Source organism: Phalacrocorax carbo, chromosome 3 (assembly GCF_963921805.1).
Source record: "Phalacrocorax carbo chromosome 3, bPhaCar2.1, whole genome shotgun sequence".
Lineage (NCBI taxonomy): Eukaryota > Metazoa > Chordata > Aves > Suliformes > Phalacrocoracidae > Phalacrocorax > Phalacrocorax carbo.
The window spans coordinates 4756702-4779224 of record NC_087515.1 but is presented as its reverse complement, the minus strand read 5'-3'; the positions used below and the strand labels follow the sequence as shown (position 1 = coordinate 4779224).

Sequence of the window (22523 nt, the reverse complement as noted above, 5' to 3'; positions counted from 1 at the left end):
TTTTGGCTTTTTCTTTCCTCAGAGGTTTTTTCCTCTTCCTAAATGAAAGCCCAAAATATTAAGGATTTATTCTGCAGGAGACTGACATTCTCTGCTTAAAGCCCTGAAGGCTTAAAAAAGTTCAAACCCAGACATTTGTCAAGTGAAGCATTACGATCAGTTTGAAACTCATCTTAAATGCTGTCTGTGTTATCCCGTTAGCGAGGCTTCCCTAAATCCCATTTGCACACCAGAGCTGCACATTGCCTTACAGATTATTATGGTTACTGACGGTGGCTGCTGACAGCACTCCTAGTTTAACAGAGAACATCTTCCTCCTGCGAAAGGGCTGCTTTTAAACAGGATTGAGTGAAGGAAAAAGAAGACTGGGAGTAGCAGCACACTTTGGGCACATCCACTGCATCCTTGGCAAAGACTGGCACCTCCAATTGGGGCCAAAATGAAGTCTTAAAACCATTGCCCGCAGAAGCTGCCCCACGGCTCCAGCCTCCCACTGCCCACGCCAGCCAGCTCCTGCCTTCTCCACCATGCTTGCTTGCCTCTCCTTTGCCATGACCTAAAATTAGCAAGAGGCACAGATTTGAACCCATGAACTCTGTGTCAAAACAGCCCCAGGCTTTTGAAGGGTTCAGCTCCAGGTAGGCAGGAATCTGCCTTCACACCTTGCTGCCCGCTCTCTATGAAGAGCAGGGACGAGGCCATCTTGCACGCTTGCAGCGTGCCCTGGAGCAAGCAGGACCAGCAATCACCAGGCAAAGCTTGTTCCTGTAATATTGCAGTGTGGTTTTGCACATGTGAACGTCTGGCAGCTAAGCACGTGCAACTCTACGTGCGCAGGGGACGTCTTCCCATCACTGGAAGCAGCTCTGTAGGGGATGTGGGGAGGACCATCCTGCCCCTGTTGAGGACAATGAGCACAGCGAAGGCCCTGGCTCTCCGAGCAGGATGGGGCCAGGAGTACTTGCAGCTGCAGACAGCTTGCCAGGGTGGGGCTCGTCACTGCCCTTCCTCCTGTGATATTCAGATTGTCACTGTTCGGTCCCCTCCCCAGTTAGGATGGAATACGCCTCAGCAGACATTTAATAGCCTTGAGAATTTTGAGGAGGGAAGGTGGAAGGGAGGGACATGTTTAAGCTTGTCTTCATGGCTCAGACGGACTTTGCTCCATTTTGTCTTTGCACCCAAAAGGCACTGGTCTGGCCCCCTCGCAGTGCCTGCATTCGCAGCTGGCAAAGCCAGCTTTCCCTTGCGGTGAACCCAGCGCTGCATGCGCAAAAAGTTTCCTAAACCTTTGTACAAGCTCAGCTTCCTCATGAAGCCAAAGCAAAGACCTTCTCAAGGTCTTTCAAGGTCTTCACAGAACATCAAGGCAGCCAGGGTCAAATTCTGCACTTCAAAATTTCTGTGCAGTTGCTCTCAGTTACAATTGTCTTTCCTGGATGTGAGCTGCCAATAATATCCACAGAAAATACGTGTGCCTCAGATCAGTCCTTGGTCAAGGTGGGGGTGGAGAATGGAGGCATCAAATTTTCCCTGAGCTCTAATACCTCTGTAGCCACAATGAGATTTAAATGAAGGCAGAGTTTGGTTTAAAGGTTCAAATTCCTAGCCGAGCTGATCTGACCTACCCTTTCTCCTGGAAGGCTGTCCATATAAGTAATACCAGTTTAGGATCATCAGAGTCCCTTAGATCCTATTTGTAAGATCTTAAGCTGTAAGCTTCCCAGACATCACATCTAGCTTTGTCTCTCCACTGGATAGATGCTTGGAGGAGAACCAGGGGACTGTCAGAAGAACCGGGGCAGGAAATGGTTTCACGAGCCAAAGGGAAATTGGAGAAGGTTAAAAATTAGCTGTCTGAATTCTCGGCTGATATCAGTTGCCCTAACATAATGGAACTGCATTAATTTACTGTAGGAAACCACCCGACACCACTTCTCGTGCAGGACTATGCTGACAGAGTAGTAACCTGGCTGGGAGAGGCAGGGAGGGCGTCCCTGTTCCATTCAGCGCTGACCCTCTGGCGCAGGCGGCTGCATGCACATTTGCTTCTGCACAGGCGCCACTGCAAGAGACAGTGAGTTTTGCATATGTGAAAAACATTAAGCCTGGATGTAGGAAAGCCTTTGGAAGCGGTAAGTCACACCAAATTTTCTTTAGTCTCCTCTGAATCTGGCCCAGTGTTACTAAATAGCTTAATGCTCTGTAGATTTACAATGTTTGTTGAAAACAGTTTGCATGAAACCTGACCGGCTGAAATAGAGTCTGAGAATATCTCCAGCTTGCAGAGCTGTCATTAAACATTAACAGTGAGCAGCTGGATCGCCTGTGGATAGCACAGGCTTGCAGTCCTGTCACTGCTAGTGGGAGCAAGCTTCGTAAGGAGTGGGAAGAAAACACACCCCGGCATGTACAACATAAACCGTGAGTCAGAGGAACAGGATAGCAACGGGTTTAAACTGGGACTACCTATCTTTGCCTCTGAGGCTGAAGTGGGAGGCACGTGTCCTCAAGATGAGATGCTGGGTTAAAGAGGGATGGAGCTGCCTCAGATGCAGCTGTTCATACAGCTTTACTTCACTGTTTGCATTGCTTTCTGTCCAGCTCAGCACTGCAGCATCATTAGGAGAAGTAGAGACTTTGGCAGAGAGGACATTTCACAGGGGCTCAGGCCCAACATCAGGCAGCAGAGAGCAAAATAAAAAAGAGGGGTTTCCTTGGTGACACTTGCAATGGGGGCCACGTGGCATCCCTGTGCTAGCCGCTACGAGCAGATGCGGGCTGCTGCAGATGCCTTCCCGTGTCAGGGCTGGTGCAGGAGCTGGACACCACCAGCCTGGGCACCTCCCAGGCTACCATTCGCAGCAGCTAACATTGATTTGCTTTATACCTCATTTCTGTGCCACAGACAGGGCTGGCATTTGCCTCTACTTGCACAGGACAAGCAGCAGCTCTCCTGCCACCAGTCCTAAATACAGTTCAGCAGACAGCTGTGCGAACTCCATGGAAATCCTTCAGAAAATAATTAGTGGGGAAAGGAGATGAAGACAGACAGAGGTTTAGGGGCTGACAGCATGAGTGTCCTGAGCTGGGTTTGCCATGTTGTGCATTATTCTGTGGTGAATGCCCATGGGCACCCACTTGCTGGTGGGGCAAGTAGCTCAGTCAACTAGGAAGCCTCCTGTACTATGGTATAACCCATGAACACAGGCAGTTACCGCAGGTAGCTGCGGTACAGTGCCCCATGGCTTTCACCTTGCCTTGGGTGTGCAGCCATCCCTCTGGGCTCGCCTTTGAAGGCCACTTTGCAATCGACGCATCAGGGATTGAAATCTGGGGTAGTGACCCTGCAGACCACCACACTAACCAGTCGAGAGCCCTGACCACCCTCTTCCTCCTGGACTCTTCCCCACGCGGCACCACACAAGTGCAGGGTGCAGGCTGTGTCCATGGGCTGGTGGCTGCAAACCACGGGGCTTCACCCACATCTGGTTATAGTGGAGGCCCTGCCCCAGGCCTCAAAAAAGGCAGTTGCACACCCAGCCAGGGAGGGGAGCTGCAGTTAGCCTGAATATCTTCTGATTATCCCGTGTTCGTCACCTCTCAGCTGAGGTGGAGCCTATGATTCTGTTGATCCAGTGAAGACTGACTGGTGACTGGTTGTCTACGGCTCAGCCAAAGGAAAGTAACCACCGGGTTTGGATTAGTAGATTGATTTGACCTGAATTCTCTCCAAGAGGGATCTGTTAGATACTTGCGTCACTTCCTTATTCATTTTAAGTACGCGTGATGTGCCTGTGGACATGCAGGAGTCACTCGGGGGTGGTGCCACTCAACTCCACGGAAGCAAAACGAGCGAGGCTCGGGATGCGCGAGCCCTGCATCAATCCCAGCCCCTGTGTCTACACAGGGACTCGATGATTCTGTTTCCAAAAGGCACCTCCTTCAGAGTGGATTTTCGGAGCGTGGTGCCACAGCTGCATGGATAGACAGGCAATTTCAACAGAAGTTAATGAGAGTCATGGATCTAAGAATTGCCACCCCCACAACCCAGTAGGGATTTGAAAATGTGACCCATAACTTTTTCTTCTCTTTCTTTATTTTTTTTTTTAATTTACTGGAGGTTTCTTGGAATGGAAAGCACATTTTTTATAGACTGATGTGTGTTTCATGGGTAACAGAGGCGGTGTGTTTCCAGCCTAGGCTCAGCAGCAATTGGCATTAGAGTGTGTAGGGGAAGACAGTGAAACAATACACAGGAAGTCTTTAAAATACAGTAAAAGAGCACTTGGGCTGATGAAATAATAATTGGAAGCTGTATTCAGCACGGTATTTAAGCATCTGCCTGATTCTGCCCAGAAACAGTTCCACTCACTTCAGTAGGATTTATCATGAGGCTACAAATGAATACTTTAAAACATCCTGCAGCATCACGGCCTGAGCAAACGAAGCACATTCATTTGATTTTTTCACATGTACTTGTTTCAGGGCTCTTGCTTTGCTTGCTGGAGACTCTTGCAAGAGCTTGTTTTACTGGCAAACCTAGAGTACATTTCAAAATCCTCCATGAGGATTCATGGAAAACGGATTTTAAATGCCCGACCTTGGGCCGTTGCGCCAGAGGAGTTGGTGCCAGTAGGGGAAGAGCCCCAGTGTCATGTGATTTATTTGTCTGGACAACGTAGCTTGGATTTCATGTATCTGCAGTCCAATATTTCATGGAATAAATGTCCAGGCTGAGTTCTGTTTTAGATACCTGATACGTACTACATGCTTGAATAATGAATAAATCTGAAGAAATCCCACTATTCTCCAGGCTATTCCACCCACAGGGAAAAAGAAGTGAAATGCTTCCCTTCCCTGCAAGCCACTCACTCAATTCCAGTAATAATACCTCAGTTTTCCAAATGCATCTTCCATTTCAAAGCACTTTTCAAATGCTCATTATCTCTGACCATAGCCGTGCCAGAAAGGGAAATGTTATCCCCTACTAGACAGGTGAGGAAGACAAAGACGTAAAGAAGTTCCCTTCCTTGCCCCAAATCTCAAGGGAATCAGTGGCAGACAGAGCTGGGGAGCTCTTATTTTTTCTGGCTTTTCAATTTCTGGTCTTGTGCTTTAGCTGTTTGCCTAATCTGTGTCTAGATACTGCTTCCCTGCCCGAGCAGGGCCGCTGCGGGGGCTGCCTTTGTGCGAGGGTGAGGAGTGGGAGCTACGCGCCTCCACAGCACCAGGCTCACGCTGAGGTTCACCCACGGGTGAGGAAAGGAGGCAGTGACTAAAAAGGGTTCAGCCTCTGCTTGAGGCCAGGCAGACGGGTGGGAGGAGAAGTAGGGGGATGCTGTCCAGAGGAGCACAGAGCCACTTCTCTGCACCTGCAGCAAGCAGGCTGAGTTTCCCCAAAGCATGCTGCCTGCCTCGACCTGGGGTGCCTGGGCAGCAGCGCCTGGGCAGGCCCCCTCTCCCCCAGAACAAGGTGGTGACAACTGGGCACTCACTGCGTGGGTCTCCATGCCCTTCTAGGAAGGAGGCTACAACCTGGATGGGCTCAGCCGGCAGGGCTCTGGCAGGTTGGGCTGCCCGCCAAGGCTCGATGATCTCCAAGACTCCCCAAAGGGCATCCTTTGGAGAAAGGAGCATTGAGAGCTCGCCAGGCCACAGTAAAAGGGTGAAAAAAACCTAACCCTCAGTTGTAGAAGGGAAAGTCTTTAACCTCAGACTGGGCGCTCAGTGCTGGAAATGGTTCACAGCCCCCTTCTTTCCTGTCACCTCCCTGCAGCATGGCCTCACACAGGAGGAGGGGAGAGAATATATGTTAAGGCAGTTCATCATTACAAGATGAGAGCCAGCAGCTTGAGGGCTTGCCTATGGTGAAAAGGGCTTGCTGGGCTATCCCAGTGAAAATACAGCCCCATCCTGGCAAGTAAAATCTAGATTGTCCTGCTGATATAGTCTAAACCCATTCCTTGATGGGAATAAGCTGTGTCAGCAGCAAGATGTAGTTCCCTATATAGCTACGCTAACGCTTGGAAGAGTGTAGGTTAGGGAGGTAATATGTTTTTCTCTTATTTGCATAACTGATGTAGCTATTCTGACCTACCTTTTAATTGCAGTGCTAGCGCTGCCCCTGCTGTAGCGTACCTTCTATTTTCTCATTTCTCTGGCCAGCAGGTTGTGAACCACTTCAGATGTGGTTAAAACATCTCAAGGCTTTTTTTTGCCAAGGTGATAATGAAAGGCTTTTAGTCTGCAGAAGGCCTCAGTGCCACTTAAATCTCTGCAGATGGGCTCTCCCCGACCCCAGGCCCTGTGCTGGCCCTCAGCGCAGCATCAGCTCACCCAGGGAAGGACTCCAGCAGGATGCGCCTGGGAGGGACCGTCCCTGTTTCATGGATGAGCAAACCAAAGCCCACGAGGATTATGGAGTCCTATTCCCTCCATCCACCATTGGCATGGTAGTTACTCAGTTGTGATTAAAAATGCAGATGGGCTGAGCTATTGGGGATTACGTAGGGGGAAGGAGCCCTCTCTCCATCACATTAGGGCAAGGGGAGCTATGCTAGGGGCTGCGTTGTGAGAGGTGGACATCTGCCTGCTTACAGCCCTGGGTTTTGGGACCCATATACTCCCATAATTAAGTGTACAGCTCTGGGGAATGAGGCACCACGGTAAGACTGTTAAGGGGGGACCTGCACTGGGGTGGAGATGTTAGGTGGGCACATGGGAACCTTGTCAGGATGGGGTCGCCTGCACCGCAAGGAGCTGGGAGCCATCCTATAGCCTGCTGGCAGCTCCCTCGCTGCTCCTTGTTGTAGGAATGGATGAGAAGTGTGTGTGTGTGTGACAGAAACGTACTTTTTTATATTCCTATAATTAATTCTTTTCATAGCTAAATAAATGTTAGTAAGCTTATAGGAGAAAGTAAAGGTAACAGTCCGCGCTCATCCCAGAGAAAGCAAATTCACTGAATCCACCCACAAAATTAGAATCTTCCTGATTTTTTCCCCGCCCTGACATTTATGCAACGTTTGTTCTCACTAGAAAGCTCCAGAGCTATTTGGCAGGTGGGTCTTAAAATGTTTATGGCCATACTCATGACTTCACATCTGTGAAACGCTATCTGTGCAGGAGCCTGAGGGACAACTGCAGGCATCTTTCCTGGCCCTTCCCCTACAGTCTTTTGAGCAGATTTTGGCACCTCCAGTTTTTACATGAAAAAGCAGATGGGAGAGAGAGCACTTCTGAGACGGCCTAACACCTTCTTAGCCCAGAGATATTTTAAGCATAAATCTGCTAAGAGACCTCATGAGATTCCAGGCTCCAAACTCTCCCAAGGCAGTAGGCTCAGCTCTGGCATCCCATGCTGTGCAAATGCAGAAGCGGTCAGGAAGGAGTGGGACCACTCCAGCCATGGCAGAGTCACACCAGATGAAGCCACCATGGAAATTTACTGAGCAGAGGGGGAGAGCCAAATCCCCCACACCGGAGAAAGTACCAAGTTGCCTTGAATTGATAACGCACTCGCCAGCACGAAAGTGGCCAGATGAGCCTCTGCGGCTGGCCTGAACGAACGTCAGGAAAAGCAATCATGGGATAACGCCAGCTTTTGGAGCTGGATGTCTGCCTCTGCTGTCGCACAGCTCTTTTTCAAGTGCTGGCGGGAGCAGGGTGACCCTGGTGGGAGGAAGGCAGCGTGCAAAGAAGGCATCGTGGCGAAGCGAAGAGCTGCCGCCGAGCCATCGGGACAGGCTGTACCTGTGCTCCTGACTTGTTCCAGCTGGGTGGTGAAGGTGCTTTGGCTTAGACCTCAGTAAAAAGAAAGTTATTTGTTGAGGCAGGAAACGCACCGGCAGCTGCTGCATAACTGAAGCAGGGGCTATGATTTGACTGCACTTTCGTCAGAGTGCTATTCAAACCTGCTACACTGCTCGCTTCTCCTTCCCTGTTAATAATTACAGTCACAGTGCTGCTGGTGTCAAATCGCTGTAGAGGCACTGGCTGAGCTTCTTTGTGAGCTGTTTGATAAATAGAAAAAGATCTTTCCCGAGTGTTTTGAATGGCCAGCTGCAGAGCAGCCTGACGCCTCGCTGCCTCCCGCCTCCCTGACCCAACACCCACCTCAGCTCGGCACCCTGGTTCCCTCCAAGCGCCTTGCCCCAACTGCGGGGCCAGGAAACCTGCTTTCCTGGACAAAGTTCCTGCTGAGTGCTGTTTAACACAAGTGCCTCTTCAAGTGTCGATGAGGTGTTGCTCGGCCAGTGTCAATATGTTGCCCCTTGGGGCTGGCGCCATTTACTGACGTGCTCCCACGGGTGCCACTTTCCTCTCCCTGTGCCTCTGCCACACAACGATGGGGCTTGTGCCTGACCCTGCTGATGTCACCTCGTAGACCAAATGCTTAAATAAGCATTAACCTTTAACTGCATGGTGAGGTTGTTTTTAAACTCCGCGTATCTCCCCAGTCCATTGCACAGTGCCTATCCTCTCTGTCTTCAGGTTTCAGCTTTCCCCGGACTGAGTTGCAACCAGCAGACTCCCAGCATGACTGCTGTTTCCTACTCCCATCACCGCCTGTAATTAATGGCTGCTAAAGGAAGATTGGGACTGCCTTTTATATACATTTCCCCACCCAGCACTCCCTCAAGCTCTGTGTTACTCCACTGGAGCCACGCTGATTTATTAGCACTCAGGCAGACCTGTAGTCATAACAGGCTGGGGAATATATTTTCTGTACAGGCTCAAGATTAACACAGGAGTTCAGACCTTAGTCAGAGAAGGGGCTGCAGTGTGGGTAAGAGCACCCCTGGTAGACATATCTAATGAGCCCACGGAGCAGTGGCTGGGGAGATGACAGAAGGTGCCATGCAGAGCCCGGGCCATAGGGCCATTGCTGCTGGAGCTGCAAGCTCTTCTCCGAGCATGCATCGTGCCAGGTCGTGGCAGGGGCAAGGGCACTTCCACCCCTCCCTCCCTTGTCTTCATTCATTGTCCACCAAACCCACAAACCATTTTGCTGCCCCTTCAGGAGGCAGAAGATGGGGCATACCGTTTCCCAGGGGCATCTTCTGCCCTGTAGCAGAACACATTCATACGCGCCTGTGATCCTATGGACACATTTTGTGCCATGAACAGTTCCAGTCATGCCCAGTAATGTCCTCTGAGGGGCAAGGTACTATCCAGGAGGGGTGGCCCATGGTTTCCTGCCCCGGGAACTTACTACTAACTTACTGCTAATTATCTTCACAAAACCACCACCTTGTGTTGAGTTACATCATGTCATAGTGTAATGCCTTTAAATCATTAATCTGTCTTACTTCTGGACGAGTGCCAGAAAAACTGATGAAGGCCAGGCTGAGTTCAGATCAAACCAGAGGACATTGTGGTTAGGTTTATGGCTTTTCAGAGGAACTCTCACCTGCAGCCACAAATCTGCCTTTATTTGGCTTGAGCATGATCCAAAATTACCTCAGAGGTCAGCAGTGCTTGTCTTGCAGATTAGTGAAAACTACTAACCTGATGTCATCCACCATCATCATCATCATCATTGTTATTATTATTATTATTATTACTGGGGGAAAGGGTGGCTGTAGTCTGTTGTTTTGTAATAAAAGCCCAAAACTGATTTTTCCCTTTTGCAAAAAAAAAAAAAAGAAAAAAAAAAAGGAAAGGAAATAAAAGGAGCATTTTGCACCCTGAGTCTTGCTGAATGCCATAGCTTTTGCTACAAAGAATCCATTGTAGGCAGCGCTCTAAATCCGCTTTGCAAATGTGAATTAATGAAACTTCCCAGCACCTCCCCACGGTAAGTCAGAGGGGCGGGAGCCAGGCCCAGGAGAGGAACCGTGACTCAGGCCCAGGCAGCCAAGCCTCCGAGGGAGGATGGTGACGCTCCCCGGGATGCCTGGTGATGCAGCCGGGGAGCCTGGCTCTGGCCCACAGTCAGGCTGGCTCTGGCTGTTTACTCCAGCTGCTCCTGTCCAAAGTCCCTTGGACTCGGTGTTAAAAGCACCGCTGAATTTCCCCAGCTTGCGATTAAGTGGCCTTTGCCCCAGTTGTAATCTGTAAAATGGGGTTAATAATATTTCCTTGCTCCCTCATGGCCAGGGAGGATCTGTCATTGTTCCCATGGGTGAGAAGGGTACAGAAAAGGGAAAGGAGAATAAATATTTAGCCAGAAACAGATACAGATAAATCCATCTGTGTGATCGTCCCCTCCTCAGACCACATTCCCTTCCTTCAGGAGAGGGAAACTGCAGCCTCTATTTGGTTAAATCATTTACGCACATTAATGAACAATTAGGGAGGGAAGAGGGGGGAACTAGCCCAGAAAGCCTTCCACAAAGAGATGCTCTTGGTGGTGCTTGTTTGATTTAGGATAGGAGGGGAGCAACCTGACTGTGATAGATGAGGACTCTGTCGCAACCCCAAGTATCTGTAAAATCAAATCTGGGTGGGAGATTTAAGACAAAGGGCCAGACACGGTGTTGATTTAAACTATTGTAGTTTCTCTGGAGTCCCTGGAGCGATGAGAGTCACATTGGGAAGGTCTGGTCCCGTGGGTGCCGAAAGAGAAGGGCAGGGCTGGAGCAGCCCCGCACTCTTGGCAGGGTTGTGGCTCTGTCAGAGGAGCTGTGGGTTTTGCTCTTGGTTATTTAATTCATGCAGCTCAGCCTCGTGATGGTCCCTGGGGCCCAGCTGCTATTGAGAGCTTTCAGCTTTTCACGTGAGATCTATTGGATGTGACAACATACACATGGGTCATATGCTGCTCTCTAAGCAAGCCACATTTAAGTGCAGCATCTCAGTAAGAACAGTAAAACCCCAAACCCATCCTTTTCACCCCAGTGCAAACTGCCCCACATCCCAGCTCTGTTTCTGGACTCTTTCCGACAGCGCTCCCCAACTGGGAGCTGTGCAAGAGGTCCCTCCGCTGATCTTCTACGCATCCTGGGAGTCTCTCCATGCAAAGAGAGCATTGAAAGCAGAGTAATGAGCCAGTGAGTTGGCACGCTCTCCCAGTACGGCCAGAAGAGGCTAAAGCCCAGAAGGCATGTCCCTGTTTTATGATCATCTGGGCTGAGTAAACAGACCTCTGCGAGCTGGAGCTTTGGTTGCTAATTCTGACTGAAGTTCACCAAAGCTAGAGAGATGGGGGTGCAGAGTGTGGAATAAACTAGGTTGGCTTCGTGCTGAAGCAGAGAAATATAGATCAAACAAATGCAAATTCAAGGAGAAACCTTGTACTCTGGAAACATCTTTTTAAAACATCTTCTTTCCTCAAAAGCCAAAGCAAGAGAAAAGCAAATATAATACTGCCATCCCAAAGCCTCTTCTGCTCTGAGCAACACCGCCTAGCACTTTGCAGACTTCCTTATGCTAATTCTGCTCTGCTAACTCTGCTAATTCCTACCTTGGGTGATGCATCTGAACTGTTACTTCAAACCACCTCTTCTGGCCAGAGAAAACCAATAGTTTAGAAATAAGGCACTGAAGCAGGACCTCCAGGACCCCCCCAGCTCATTCCCAGCATTGCTGGATCTGACCCTTTCCCACATGCTGGAGTCAATTCACTTGCACTTTCTCTGTCACGTCAGCCCTGGGACAATCCGCAGTTTTTTGGGACACGGCTGTGAGGTCACCGGGGACGCAGTGCCCTCTACAAGCCAGGCGGGGATGGCTAGTGAGACCGCCAGCCTGACTGAGGTCTGCTTGGTTGTGTAGAAGTCCTTTGATGTGGCAAATAGCCACAACAGATCAGAGCTGACTCAACTCCCGGCAGGTGTTTGAAGTCAAATATCCAGAGGTTCAAATATTAGCCTACTCCATCACCTGTCCATCAAACATTAACTCTCTCCACCAGGAGCACACTTACCGAGTCCCTCGTCTCACCGCTTCCATGCTGGTAATTTTCCTTGAGACAAATGCAAACCACTGCACCCTGGATGCTGCTGCTCTTGCAGAAGGAGATAAGCTCCAGCCCAATTATGGGAGAACATTAAATACCATTGATTCGCAGCTATGGATTTATATCTGGCTGGGGACTGAGGGTCAGGGTGAAGAAAAATAGTTTCAGTGCCTCTGTGAGTTAATTTGTACATTAAATCTGCCTTCATCTTGGTAATGAAAGCTGGATTGCCAATGCCATGCATTTAAAAAAACATAAGTCATGCTCCTAAACTAGCTTAAAATCATACGGTGAGATATTTGATGTGCTTTTAATTGGCTCTCTGGTCCTGGAGATGCTAGGAGTTTGTGATTTCCATGCTTCTTATTTTGCCGGGTGCGTCAGACCTGTGGTGCGGTTCCCAGGAGCAGGGAGTCTCTGATGACCCGCTCCCTGGGGAAAGAAGGGCTTGGTGGAAAACAGGCTACGACTCATGACAAAAGCAGTCAGCGCTGCACTGGCAGTGCAATCTGTCCTGTCCTCTTTGCCTCCACACGTTAGCCGAAATCTTCTGGGAGTCAGAAAGTCTCCAAGGAGGTTGGGCCATCCCGCCCCCCAGGGCTGCCCTGTCTCCCCCCAGCGCTGCCCACCTCTGCCCGGCCAAGCAGGCGTGGAAGAACCAGGCGAGCAATAGGGCAAGTCAGTGGGACTCACTGGAGGTGGCCTGCGGATAAAATCATCTGCTCTCTCTCAAAATCCAACTAGTGCCTGAAAGGTTATAAAGGTATCAAGTTTTCCCTAATTCTTCTGAGACGCTTACACAGCTTCGGTCCCATTGCTTGTGAGAGGTGGGAAACAGTGAGGTTGCAGGAGGCAGCCTTGCACTTGTTCTAATGTTGGGTCTCTGCCCAGCAGTGAACAAGATTATTTCTACATGTATTACCAAAATCACGTATTATATTCACAAAATGTTATTTTTAACCTTTATATATCACGTATTCCAAACCCATTAACTGTGAGGGTATATTCCTGGCCCTATTTCTCAGCAGCATTAGGAGGTTTAATTGAAGTGCTTTGAAATTCAATGATGAAAAATACTGCCAAAGTGCTATGTATTATAATTATTACATATTCAGGAGACAAGCAATGACCGTACGGTAATCTGATGAATGAATGGGGATTTCACTTGCTATTCCCTCAGTCATAAACATTCTCAATGAACAGAGATTGCAGTATGAGAACCTGCTTAATACCATAAACTTCAGTATAAATGTGTACAGCTGGGCCGGCGGTCACACTTTCATCATCTCGCTGAAGGAATGCACTTTGGACTCATTTCCCTCTGCCAAGGTTTAGCACCCACAGCTTCCATTCTCTGGGAGGTTAAACTCTGCCGCCAATGTTATCACACTCTAATATGTAAAACGGTTTTACACAAGGACCGCAAAAGGCGGCTGTGGCTGGAGCGATCGAGGCGAAGTCAGCTGGCTGCCGACCGGGGGGGGCAGGCTCCTTTCTCGGGCAAATTGTTCGGCGATATTTTTAGCAGCACATGCACTGTCTGATGCATTCGGTATTTGGCTTGCAGGGCCGCAGGACACATCACGGCAGCTCCTGGTAGGAAAAGTGACAGACATGTGTAGGGTGCTTGCCAAGTGTGAGCTCCCCGCTCGGGTGGCTGGGTGGGAGCCGACAAGGAGCCCGGCATTGCCAGCAGCGCTGCTCTCGGCTCCGGGAGCGGAGAGCCGTGCCAGGTGGGCTGGCAGCACTAGTCCCCACGTAGGAGCCGGCTATGTGTGTTACAGGACAAATCATTAGTTCCTTTGCTGGTAATAACATAACCATGAAAATTATGTCAGCTGCTGTCCATTACAGGGCAAACCTCTCCAATCCCAAACCAAACACAGGAGTGGGTCGAGCTTCTTGCAGAGCTGGGCTGCCCCAGCCTTTCCTTGCAGACACAGGTGACCGTGGTGGGGTAAAGTCCATCTCCCTCCCCCAGGACGTCCTGGCTAACACCATGACTTCAGCTGCGATAAGGGAAGCGCAGACAATTCACCCAGTGACACAGAAATCAAGGGAGTGTGAAGGTGGCCGCTGACCTTGGGAGGTCCTGGGTTACATGCAGCTCACGTCAGGAATAGACGCAAAGTCACTTGCTCCATCCTTCTCACCCCGCACAGAGCTGAAACCTTCATTTCTCTGGTCTCAGAGCATGAGGATTTTTTTTCAGTGTGGATGACAGCGAGTGTCCCTGAACCTGTTTTTCTGGAGGGGTATCTCCAAATGGATAGTCACCCCTCCTCGTGCACGCAGCAGTGGGCTGGGGGCTGCAGCAAGGCGGGAGTTTACCGGAGCCTTTCCCAGGCCCTCCCTTCTATATATGACTGTGGTGAGAAGGGGACACCTTTTCTAAGGAGGCATTTACAGGTAGTGTTTTTTTCTTGCACTCAGCCTTTGGGCAGATCGCAGCTTCCCTCCCAGCAGGAAGGAACTCATTGCAGGAGGTGGCAGAGCACATGAACAAGTCTTTAAATACATTGCAAGTAGGTCATGGCATTTCTTGCACCTTTAAATCAGCAGGCAGTCAGAAAGCAGGTGCTGATAAAGCAGGTGATTAACATTCCAACACTGAATCACTCCTCATGGTGTTTCTAGTACATTATAGTTATAGACTCAAGATCTTAAAGTCCAGGAGGGACCGTCATGATGACCTAGTCAGTCCATCTGCGTAACTCAGCCCAGGAATTTCACTTCAGTTTTTACTCCACCAGCTTGAGTAATGTGTGGCTGAATTTTAGTGATGATTTAGAAGATCTGCTCTTGAATTACAGGCTTCAAATGGTGGCAACTTCACACCATCCAGAAGTGAATGCTTTCAGCAGTCATTTATCCCAGCTGTTAAGCACTTGCACCTCACTTCTTGTTTGTACTTTGCTATTGCAGCTTACAACTTCTGGCTCGTGTTGCCAAGTGCTCTGTAACCTGCTGGGGAATTAAAGGTGTCGGGGAAGACCCACCTTCCCTGCCAGAGACACGATTAAACACTCGTCTCTGAGCACTCCAGCAGCCGTCCCGGGGAGGCAGCCCTGCAGAGACGTGCCACGCCGGCTGTGGTGGGCTCTGAAGGACTGCACGGGCTGGGACCTGCTTCCCGCTCCGTATCAGGGCTCCTTTTAGTGTGGATCAGTACGGCTTAGGTCTCCTGCAGGAAAACAAAGCTGTTTTAGTAACCTGACCAACCCCACAAAGATTTCCACAATCCTCAGCAAATATTTAAGACATGAGGTGGCAGATTGCTTCTTACTGCTATGCATGCACATACATATATAAGTGTGTGTATATATAAATGAGATGTAGTCGTTCAGCCACTCCTTTAAAAGATTTAAAAATCCTTTCCCCAGGGCGTGTGTGTGGAAGCTGTCATATTTCTAACATGTTGCAAAACTGCATTTCCTGTTGGTCTTATCTCTTCTGCATGCGCTGCAGCAGTCTCTGTTTCACATTGTGGCCCCGGGGCCTCCATCCTCATTAGAAATCTGTTCCCAGGAGACTGGAGATGCACCAGCTGATCACAGATACAGTAGCAACAGCCGGCGACCAAACTCTCTGAGTCCCTGAAAGAAAAGCAAGGAACTGTGCATGAAACAAAAGGTACCTTACAAGCAGGTTTCCTAAATCCTTGGTCATGTTCGGCAGGCATGACAATTGCAAGACCTCCCAAGCACCTCGCGGGCATTAACTGCTGAAGAAAACAGCATGTGCTTATCACTGAAAAAAGCAGGCTTTTGGGATTCATTGGTCAGGGGTTTCCTCCTTGAAGAGCTATGTTGTCTACTAGTGATGCCTGCGGCAGGGACCCCAGTCCTGTCCCACTCTCACCCCATGCCAGGGTCTGCCTCGAGGTTTCCCACCCTTCCACAGCACCTGCCTGGCCACCAAAACCTCACCAGCCCATGCTGCTCCTTGCTGCCTCTGCGCCCCTTACTCTCAGGAGCAAATGCAGCAGAAATACTCCTTTTTTTTTTTATAATTTGGGCATTATGGAGCGTGCCCACCTCTCATATAGCCCAAACAGCTAATTTATCCTGCTGCTTTATTTCTCACAGTGCCCCTGGGCAAACTGCACTGCCCTGGCAGCGCAGCCCTCACAGCCCCTGTCACCCCAAAGCCCGTGGGGCAGCGAGCGCCCAAAGCGCCTGAGCTTGTGAGAGCAGGTGCACGGGCTCCGCTGTTGCTCAGCAAGAGTATGATTTATGGGAACGAAAAATGCCAGTACCTCAGGAATTTACCTGATCAGATCAGGCTTATTCAGCCTGTCTTTGCCCCAAAACTGCTTGCTAGGCACTGGCTGAAGTTGCTGCTTTTCTTTGACATGCCACCTTCTGAAAAGGTTGCAGAAAACAGTTCTTGGACTGCATCAGACTACCTCTCCTTTTTGTTGGGTGAAGCCTCATGTGTACGGCTTTCGCAGCCACAAGCCTTCAATTTGCTTCTTAGCAAGGCATTAAAACCTGTGCTGAAATGAAAGTGGTATCCTTTATTCGTTCCTCTCACGGCCGCAATAAGCTCTTGAGCCCTGTGCTTGTACTGTGCCGAACGCAACAGGACCCTGGCTGAAAACCGGGGATCAGCTGAGTCCCATAAAAATAATACATAAAAATTTCATTTTATATCAGGAACGAGAAAGCATCAAACTCATATCCTCTTTAATATATAACACGTGTGAATATCAGCTACAGGAGCAGAAAAAGCTTTCCTGAGTTGTGCTTTTCTAGGCAGAGCTGCTGCCTACCCCTCTTCTCACAGCAGGCAGAAGAACCTCAAAGAAGCAGGTGTTTTTCATGGATGAGAGAAGCCCCCGGTCAGTGCTTGTAGTCCGCTTGAAACACGCCACTAATCTTCAGTGGGGTCTCTGCTCAGCTGTGTAAACACGCTTTCTTCTTGAGGATTAGCTCCAAATTCAGTTCAAGTTTTGTGGCTGAGTTTTAAAAAGAAAGATGAATCCAAAAAAACAATAGCAAGGATTACTTTCTGTTTGGAGAAACAGATCGCAAGCTTTTCCGCAGTCTAGGGATGGACCAGCCTCGAAATTATAGGTCCCTAGCAGCTTCCAGTTGCAGATTTCATGGCTCTTTATTTAAGGGAACATGGTAAAATATTGCAGCTTCTGTGGGTTAGAGATGGGAGAAAGAGACCTGGCTAACCTAAAAGGATGTCCTGAGGTCATGGAGAAAGTACTGGGCTTAGCCAGGATCTGAACGGACTCCCAGCTTTAGCAGGTCTTATAAGCAAAGCCATCCCTCTCTCAATACTCATGAAAATGGGGTGGGAAAAGCTGTCAAGAAGTTTGTTAGAGAACCTATGTTACATTTCCTGGCTTCTGTCCATCCATTCAGCCCCGCAAGAGAAGCAGGACGGGCAAAGTGCAGGCGCAAGCTATGCAAAAAGGAGAGGAGGAATCAAACCTGATACCGGGGTGAGTTTTGAGCAAAGGTTCAGGGTGGCTCTTGTTTTCCCCCTTCCACTGCACCCTGGTCCCTCTGAATGATCAAATATCAGGGCTGTGACATTTTATGCCAAAACGAGGTAGAAGCAGCTGTTGTTTGGATGGTGCTTTGTGGGGAGAGGAGCCTTGTAGTTTCTCTCAGTCCTTGGGACCACCAGGCAGGTTTGCCCTGTTCAGCAGCTTCTCGAAAGGGGAGAAATAGCACAGGTTTTCATGTTCATCTCTGGTGTTCAGCTCCAACTGGCAAAGATGAGCTTGAACTAAGCCGTTCTGGGGCCGTCCCCTGCATGCAACCTTTTTACATTGGCATTTTCTCCTTGCAGGACAGCGAGGGCTGTGACTGGCACCACAGGGAGTAAGTGGCTGGAAGGCTAACGATGCGACCTGCTGATATCTCAATTTTTGCCACATCCAATTAAGCAATAAATGATTCTGGTGGAAGTGTGGAGGCACACAGATTATTATGCAAATCAGGCTGCTTTGCTACCAGCAGGCTTTTGCATTGCCCAAAATAGCACCAGCAGGATATTAGTGCAAATGTCACCTTTCTCCTCCGTTAGTTATTGCCTCCCATCTCAGCCATCGTGCAGCTTCCCAGAAGTCAGAGCTGTGATTTCTCACAGACTCAGGAGTAGAAATGTATTTGAAAGAGGATTTTTAACGAAGCTCTAGTCACCTTCCACAAACACGCCAGCACATCCAGCACTGGTGGCTGGGGAGCCTGGTGCAGTAGCAAAACCACCTGAAGAAGCCACGTTGACTTCTTCACCAAGAATTTTCTGTGGAGCCAAGCTGTGAACTGGTTCACAGACATGCTCCAAACTAGAAAAGACACCAACTTTTTGGGAAGTGATGGACAGAGCTGCCTGGAAGCAAGGAAGTCTGGGGCTTTACCATCAGTTGACTTACACTGCTAAAAAAGCAGAAGGAAGGAGTGACACTAAGAATTTTGAAGCACTTTATTTCCCAAGTTATTTTGTCCTGCCTGCTTCCCTCAGAAAGATCTCTTTTACTCCGTGTCCCTAAAATAAGGGCGAGACAAGAAGAGCAAGCTCTTGCCCCCATCCCTGTCACTAACTGTTGTTAGCAGACAAAGCCTATTGTTTGCTGCCACTGGTTATTGCTCCAGCAGCAGCAGCTCCAGCGCCAGCCCTCAGCTCAGGGCCCTTTTTGTACTCAGCACAAACAATTGCACAGTCCCTTTCTGTAGATGGCTGCAATTTAAAAAGATATATACTTTCCTCTTTGTTTTCCCACAGGTCCCAGTGACACACAAATTCACAGGCTGGCTGCAGCCGCCCTGGAGATGGGGGTGAGAGAAGGAGCAGTCGTCACCCATTGCTATAGCACGTGGCCCTGTCCAAGCACACCTCAATCCCTCAGGTGAAAAATAGTATTGTTCTGTTAGCTGTGCCGGGGTAGATCTGTCTCTCAATCTCCAGACCAAACCCTCCGAGTTCATAACACAGCTGAGCGGGGTTTACCGCAAAACCCCCATCTCTGTCCCCGGTGCCAGACGGAACTGAACTGAACTCATCCAGATTTTGCAAAAGGAACATAACTGTCCATGGCCAGCGATGGCAAGACCTGATCTCTGGGCACAAGAATGAATGCAAACAAAGCCAGCTGTACAAAATGTACAAGGGATCCTGATAACAAGGCGATCCATGTCATCTGGGTATTTCCTTGAGCATCCACAGCACAACTCCAAGATGCATGATGAAACCTGATCAAACTGTGCGGATTTGTTTGACTTTGTGTTGGAGGTTTAGCAGTTTATTCAAACATGGGACGTGGGAGACAGTGACGCATGTGGCCTGAAACAGAGCCAGGAGTGCCATGTCTCTGCAAACCAAAGGTCCTGCTGCTCAGTATCTCTGGGGATAAATTATGTTCACAGTCATAAATAAATCTTCTGCTTTAGCATCTGATCATACTTTGTTTTGCACCGGGATAAATCCAAAACTGCCTAACCACATCAGAATTAAAAAAAAAAGAAAAAGAGGAGAGAGAGAGAAAGGGACAAATCTTTCTTTTCCTTCTGCAGTCACCAAGGCAGAATTCAATGTTTTCTTCTTATGCCTAGACTGGAGAGAAAGGGATATTTATCTTTTTGGATTGCAAATTTAATTGATTTTTGCTTGTCTCTTTGGGAGAAAAGGAGTGCAGTGACTTTTTAAAATGTCAGGAGACACATACAGATGGGCAAATCCCTTTGTCACCAGGCCATGAGGCAGACCTGCCGAGTGGCCGCCACCCCTCAAAATCTCTGGCCTGCTGAGGCTGCTCCAGAATTTTGAGATGGGGAAGAAAACCAAGAGGTAAATATGCAAGTTTTAGAGGTACCTTGCTGCTCCGACCTATTGTTCATCAAACAGCAGCAAAGCAGTTTCAGGATCTCCTTTGCGTTCACCGATTAATTGGCTTCATGCCCAGCAAGCAGGAGTACAATCCTCAGGCTCCCTGCGCTCTGCAATAAGAAACTGCAATGGATTTATTCTGAGGGCCATGTTTAAACGTTATTCATGCCGGAAAGATGTTATCAAGGACCCTTGCTTCTGTGTCGCACCACATCTTCTGGTTCCAGGTGCCCGTGGCAGGCATGCAAAGGTACAGCCTGGCCATGCAATGCCCCTGGGGTCCCCATCCCCAGGGTGGCCGGGGGCTAAGGCACAGGCGTTGCCCCCTCCCACGCGTGCAGGCAGCTGCGTTCCCGCTCCACTCTACATCCTCCCAGGCCGCAGCTAATCACTGCCACTTCATTACCGGCGGCTGGGGCTTTGCTCAGCCCAGAGGTGAGAGCTACACGGCCTTTGGAGACCGAGAGCTTCATGCCTCCACGTGCCTCTTGTCTCTTGCCGGCCACAGTAAAATCAGGGACTCCATGGCTTGAACTTGCAGTGCTGCAGCCTGCAGCGCTAGGAGCCATCCACCAAAAGGTAAGGAGCTGGCTGCGGGCTCAGCGCTGCTCTCCAGCGAGTGCTTTCCTGTGGCCCCGGACACCTGGACAAGCTGAGAATTCCTCAAGATCCAGCTTATAACTAGGAGTGGAGCCTGTCGATGGCTGAATGGCTGTTGCTACCTCCTCTAGGCTGCGATGGAGACCGAGCGGCAGAGGGTGCATTCTGGTCACAGGGGAAGGCAGGCTGGCGTTGTAAATAAAGATTATTTTTATACAGTGTATATAAAACCTATTCATTTTATATATAATAAAACTTTATATAAACATGTACATATATTTACATTTAAATGTTATACATTTTTATGAATATTTGTTTATTCATTCATTTATTTTAATGCCTTCATTCTCCAGAGGAACCAGTTTATATCACAGAAGTGAGTGTTTAGTTCAGGCAGAAAATCAGGGTTATTTTAAGGTGGCTCAGATTGGCTGTGCAGTGGAGGCTTCCCCAGCCTGCAGGGACTGATGAAAGTCCCCACCGAGCTGAAAGCCTGGGAGGCTGTAGACCAAGGAGGAGCAGAGCAAATAATGTAGTGTGACGCTGGCTGCTGTCTTGCTTTTTATGAGTTTATTTGTTCCATTTTTCCAAGTTACACTAATCATCTCATCATTATGCAGCCCTTTTGCTCTTCCTCCACACTAACTCCCAGGCTTCACCAGTCCCAACAGCAACGCTCTGATCATGCTTTGTTTTTTTGAAGCAACAGAAAAAAATAAAAAATAAAAACATTAAATGAAACAGAGGAATCTCTTGGTGGTGTTTCTAGTAATCCTTTGACATCACCAGTAGTGAAATACCATAAAGCATCTCAAATGTTTTTTACAGTTGTTGGCTTTTTAAATTTTCTCTTGCTTTTCCCACCTCTCAGCCTTGCCAGCACCACTGCCGGGCAGTTTCACGTTTGCTTGTGGTCCCACCACCCTGTGGAGGTGACCATATCCCCCACGGTATTACACGCACACCCAATATGGTCACCAACCCGGAGGTCCTGGCTATACCTCTGGCTTGGCAATAGTGACCCCCTGGTTCCCCTAAAGGTGCTGCTGGGCGGGGGGGGCTGGCGAGGCAATGGCACTGGCATTGCCAGTGACCATCTCTTTCACCACCCCTGGGTGCCGTGCTGCTGGCCAGCTCACTGAGCGGAGCAGAGGCGCTTGGTCTTCCAGCAGCAGACCCCACTGCATGCCACTAAGCCTCTCATCACCATTCAGGTGCCTCAAAGTTTTATTTTCCGTTTGGATTTCACCCAGCCTAGGAGGTGTGAGGGAGACCCCCTGAGCTAGACCTTCCCCCGTGGCAGGTAGGGGCTGGCTTTAAGACACGGGCCCAGCCTCCGCAGCTTGCCAGTCCTCTGAGACACGGACCAGTGTTAGTGAGAGAGCACGTCTTTGCTAGTTCAGCCACGGAGGCCTCCAACGCTTCATTCAGGTCTTGTTAGTATTTACCATTTGGGTCCAGTGACTCACAGTACTTAATTTATTAATTTGTTTCAGCGGCTCCTCTTTCAACACCTCAGGTTCTTCTGGTACCTGATTTTTATTACCTGGCGTAGTAAGTCTCTCCAGCACCCTCTGTGGAAAAGACCAGCGCTTAAAGGGATCGAATACATGTTCTGCTGTAAGATCACTGCTTTGTTTAATCGCTCTGCTTCCTAGTGACTCAGTGGACAAATCTATTTTCCCTGTATTTCAAGGAATATCTACATTTGTATTTTATGATGATGTTGGTATTTGCTCTTCCCATTAGCCTTCCTAATTTACTTCTTATATTTTAATGATGGAAGATATTTTTTTTACAGAACTAAGAAAAGAAAAACTCTCTTCTAAAAATTCTAATTATTTTTAAATCAAAAAATCCTAAATTCTTCCCATGCTGCAGAAGCCTGATGCTAAAATGGAACCTGCCTTAACCACCATACCCCGTGTACCTCCCCAGGCAATAAATCTTCCTCAACAGTGACTCTTCAGGCAATCCATCCAGCCCCTGCCTCCCACCTCGGGACTCCCGAAACTACCTGTGACCCCAACTCCCGGCTCCCCAGGGCACCCTGTGCAACCTACACGCTGAGTCTAATGGTCATTTCTGGCAAACTACTGCACACGTACATGTGTATATATATGTATGTAAGTAAAATCCAGTCAACATAACACTGAGTAATTTTTTCGTG

General features: G+C 49.0%; 1 long non-coding RNA gene across 1 annotated transcript; it reads left to right on the top strand.

Annotated features, from left to right (window-relative positions):
* The first annotated feature begins 2293 nt into the window (after positions 1-2293).
* Positions 2294-20625, top strand: LOC135312428 (uncharacterized). Its single transcript, XR_010371943.1, has 2 exons — positions 2294-2424; positions 18653-20625. It is a non-coding gene; the product is annotated as an uncharacterized LOC135312428 (long non-coding RNA).
* Positions 20626-22523: the final 1898 nt, after the last annotated feature.